The sequence below is a fragment of the Mus musculus genome, chromosome 1 (assembly GCF_000001635.26).
Source record: "Mus musculus strain C57BL/6J chromosome 1, GRCm38.p6 C57BL/6J".
NCBI lineage: Eukaryota > Metazoa > Chordata > Mammalia > Rodentia > Muridae > Mus > Mus musculus.
The window spans coordinates 45,977,365-45,982,387 of NC_000067.6; the positions used below are offsets into that span (position 1 = coordinate 45,977,365).

The window sequence follows — 5,023 nt, forward strand, 5'->3', positions numbered from 1 at the left end:
TTCATGTCAGCTCCTTTTGCTGTAACAGATGTAGTGGAATCAATGTTTACAGGTACCAACCCTGATCCCTGATCTCCCTGATCAATATAGCTTTTTTTTGGTTTTATTTTCTTTATTAATAAAAGCAGGGGTAGGTTTCTTTAAACTGCACAAACATGCAAGGAATTTTTAAAAACAGAAACTTCTCTCATGTTATTCAAATAGAGCACTTCAGTTTACAAAACAGCAAGACCATCTGTCTGGAAGCCAGCATGAGGAACTGCGTGCAAATGATGAAGATGCTTGCTTGGATCCTGTTTCAAAATTCTAGACCAGGTCTACCTTACACAAAATTGGTCATTCTCCTGAGAGAGTTCTGTGTAAAAAAACTTTTTTTTTAAACTTAAAATTGGGCATTTGAAGATGTGATATTCATATGGGGTTTTTGTCCACCATTGTCAAGATTGCAATATTAAAAACCTTACTGGTCAAAAACAAAACAAAACAAAAAACTAAAAACAACAACAACAAAAAACAAAAACAAAAAAAAAACCAAGGATGGAGTACATTTTCCTTTCCTAAGATTAGTCTGCTTCTAGTCTTTAACACAGAGAGTGGTTTAGGATTCCCTTATAGTAATGTGATTAAAACTTCTCTATGAACTAGGTCTCCCAATTGGTTATAAGACACACACCATTTACAGATAATTAAAATTATACATTAAGGCAGATTTTAACAATCCACTAATATTTAAAATAAAAACATATATATGCTGGCTCATTCTTAAAGACTTTGATAGTACTGCAGCTTTTCAAACTAACTTAAGTAGCTAAAGAACTGGCTTCCTGTTAGGTTGGGCAAGAGCAAGATGTATTCAAGTTTTCAAATGTTTACCTGGGTGTTTGCAAGTTCTGGTGTTCACTATTTAATGACAAGGTCATATTTCCACTAGTAATATATCCCTCTTTGTGACATACTTCCTCTGTCATTGTTTTTGTGGACAGGATATTATATGCAGTTTAAACTGGTGTCCAACATACCATGTATCCAAGGCTGTCCTTGAACTCCAGATCTTCCAGTCTTCATCTCCCATATGCTGGGATTACAGGCCATTTCTCCAGGCTTTGACATTTCATTTTTCAATTGTTAAGCCATTTAATTAAATTTAATATGTCCAAAATATTAGCATTTCAGTGTACAATCCATATAAAATCATGTAAAAAGGCATTCTACTTTTGCAGTATTTTTAACATACAAGACGATGGGTTTCTTGATGGCATTTTCTATACATATATTATGTGATTTGCTCATGGTCAACCACCTATCACTCTCCCTTGTGCCTCCCCTGCTATCTGACAGGCCCCTTCTATTTCAATGATATGTTTCATTCTCTCACCCAATCCCTGCATCTGAGCTCTTCAAAGTCCTTGATAACATTTTGTATAGTGTCTATTTATAAAAAAAATATTTTAGTGTTTATGTACCATAAAATAGCCCTTCTCTTTTTCTTTCATTTTTAATGCATTTATTGCTATTTTGTGGCAATAAGTAAGTATGATACCTGTGAGTATATTCACAACACAGGACTGTGTGGAAGTCAGAGGACAGCCATGGAGTCATTTCTCCTTCTGCCTTTACATGGGTTTAGTGGCTCTAACTCAGGTCATCAGGCCATCTCACCAGCTGAACCAGCTCAGCAGCTCTTCACATCAACATCTGAGGTACGTATTCTACTCTGAACATAATATTCGGACTGAGGTTATGACTTAGATGATGCTGTCAGCAAGAAGGAAGAAACGCAGCTGTGCACATGGGAAAGCTGGATGTATTACACATCTGGTTCTCTAATGTATGTATGTTAAGTATTCTTATTTAATATTCAATATTTCTAAGCTTCCATTTTAATTTCTCATGATTAAGGTATCCCTAGTGTTTTATATATTTTGAATTCATATTAAAGTTTGTTAATCTTTAATTGTTTCATTTAATGATGTTTTTAAGCAATACATTATGTGTTTAGTCTCAAATACATAAGTTCATATACCTATTATCATATGTGCATACACATGAGTACACACATATTTTTAGTTTTTGTAGAATAGCAAAATCTTCTCATCCAGTAGCATAAATTTTAAATTTTTCTTGAAGTTTCATTTCTGACTCTATTCAATGTAATGAGTAGACTCCATAATGGTAACAGATTATTTATTTGTTTATATATTTATTTTTAAGAGTAGGTCTCACTGTGTACCTCAGGGGCTGGCCTTGACCTAGCTATGTAGTTTGTGATGGACTTGAACTTGCAATTCTCTGCCTCTGCTACCTGAAGGTTGAGACCATGAATATGTGCCACCACTTTTACTGTAATCATAAATTCTGAGTAGCATTTTGTTATATAAGTCAAACATCACGTAATGATACCAACTATTTTGCTTACAAAAACCTAGGATTTCATTAAGACACTTTGATTTTTAGTTCAGAATTTCATTTTTTAGTCACATTGTAATTTCTTATTATATCTTTGATTTTGAAATTACTTTCCATTGGACAGAGATAATAAAAGGATGTTGGCATTAAAAAGTATGTATATGGTACTTAAAATATAGTATCTACCTAATCCCTCCTGAAGAGACCTAATATCCCAGGAGTGCTTACACACCTAAGATCACAGGCTCACAGGCTCACAGGAGAGACAAGCTACAGTCAGAGACAGCAAGAACAGCTAACACCAGACATAAACAAATGGTGAGAGGCAAGTGCAAGAACATAGACAACAAAAACGTAAGTTACTTGGCATCATCATAACCCAGTTCTCTCAACACATTAAGTCCTGGATACCCCAACAATGTGGAAAAGCAAGATTCTGTTTTAAAATCACATCTCATGAGAATGATAGAGGACATTAAGAAGGACATAAATAACTCCCTTAAAGAAATACAGTAGAACATAGGTAAATAGGTAGAAGTCCTTAAAGAGGAAACACAAAAATTGCTTTTAAAATACAGGAAAACACAAACAGAAGAAGGATTTGAACAAAACCATCCAGGATATAAAAAAAGAAATAGAAACAATTAAAAAAAAATCACAAAGGGAGACAATGCTGGAGATAGAAAAACTAGGAAAGAGATCAGGAGTCATAGATGCAAGCATCACCAATAGAATACAAGAGATAGAAAAGAGACTCTCTTGGTGTAGAAGATACCATAGAAAACATTGACACAACAATCAAAGAAAATGCAAATGTAAAAAATCTCCTAACCCAAAACATCCAGAAATCCAGGATACAATGAAAAGACCAAGCCCAAAGATAATAGGTATAGAAGAGAGCAAAGATTCCCAACTCAAAAGGCCAGTAAATATCTTCAGCAAAATTATAGAAGAAAACTGCCTTAAAGAAAGAGATGCCCATAAACATACAAGAAGCATACAGAACTCCAAATAGATTGGACCAGAAAAGAAATTCATCCCATTACATAGTAATCAGAAAAAGAAAGAATATTAAAAGCAGTAAGGGAAAAAGGTCAAGTAACATAAAAAAGCACACCTATCAGAATTATACCAGACTTCTCACCGGAGACTATAAAAACCAGAAGATCCTGTGCAGATGTCATACAGACCCTAAGAGAACACAAATGCCAGCCCAGGCTACTATACCCAGCAAAACTCTCAATTACCATAAATGGAAAAACCAAGATATTCCACGACAAAAACAAATTTACAAAATATCTTTCCATAAATCCAGCCCTACAAAGGATAATAGATGGAAAACTCCAATACAAGGAGGGAAACTATACACTAGAAAAAGCAAGAAAGTAATCTTCTTTCAATAAACCCAAAAGAAGATAGACACACAAGCATAATTCCACCTCAAACACCAAAAACAACAGGAAGCATCAATCACTATTCCTTAATATATCTGAACATCAGTGGACTCAACTCCCCAAATCATCTTATTAATTTGAAAGCAGTTTATATTTTTCTATGCAGATTTTACTTAGAGTCAGAATAATTTAAATATCTATATATAAAAATGTAATGGATAGTAAGCTCCTAAGTTTGTGCAAAGTGTAAATTTTATGCATTATAACTTGATGTTCATTGAAAGACAGCAACTAAACCAAGAATTATCCAATATTTACTTTGAAAAAACTCAGTTGAATTTGTTAGACATTTAAGAAACCACATGTCCATCCTTTTCGCCAAGATGGTGTCGAAAGCGAAGAAGGAAGCTCCTGTTCCTCCCAAAGCCAAAGCTAAAGCGAAGGCCTTGAAAACTAAGAAGGCGGTGCTGAAAGGCGTCCACAGCCACAAAAAGAAGAAGATCCGAACGTCACCCACCTTCCGGAAGCCCAAGACCCTGCAGCTCCGGAGGCAGCCAAAATATCCTCGGAAGAGTGCGCCCAGGAGAAACAAGCTTGACCACTATGCTATCTATCATCAAATTCCCACTGACCACACCACTGAGTCAGCCATGAAGAAAATAGAGGACAACAACACTCTTGTGTTCGTTGTGGATGTCAAGGCCAACAAGCATCAGATCAAACAGGCTGTCAAGAAACTCTATGACATTGATGTGGCTAAAGTCAATACCCTGATAAGGCCCGACGGAGAGAAGGCATATGTTTGCTTGGCTCCTGATTATGATGTGGCCAACAAGATTGGGATCATCTAAACTGAGTCCAGATGGCTAATTCTAAATATACACTTTTTTTTTCCACCATAAAAAAAAAAAAAAAGAAACCACATGTCCTAACCTTTTAATGTGCATCTCCCCATGCACCTATATAAATCATAGCTTAATGTGAGTTGTCTATATATCTATGTAGATCATGGTTAAGAGTTGAATATATTTCTTATTGTTGTTTTTGTCTTGTTTTCAAGACAGGATTTCTTGTGTAACAGCCCTGACTATTGACTATCCTGGAAGATGTTCTATAGACCAGACTGGTCTCATGTGGAGAGATCTGCCTGCCTCAGCCTTCTGAGTGCTGGGATTAAACCTATGTACCACACATCTTCACTTGATCTTAGCCAAAAGGCCGAG

The 5,023-nt window shown here is 35.5% G+C and overlaps 1 pseudogene; it reads left to right on the forward strand.

The window, feature by feature from the left end:
• On the forward strand, positions 4,167-4,703 carry Rpl23a-ps1 (ribosomal protein 23A, pseudogene 1; annotated as a pseudogene).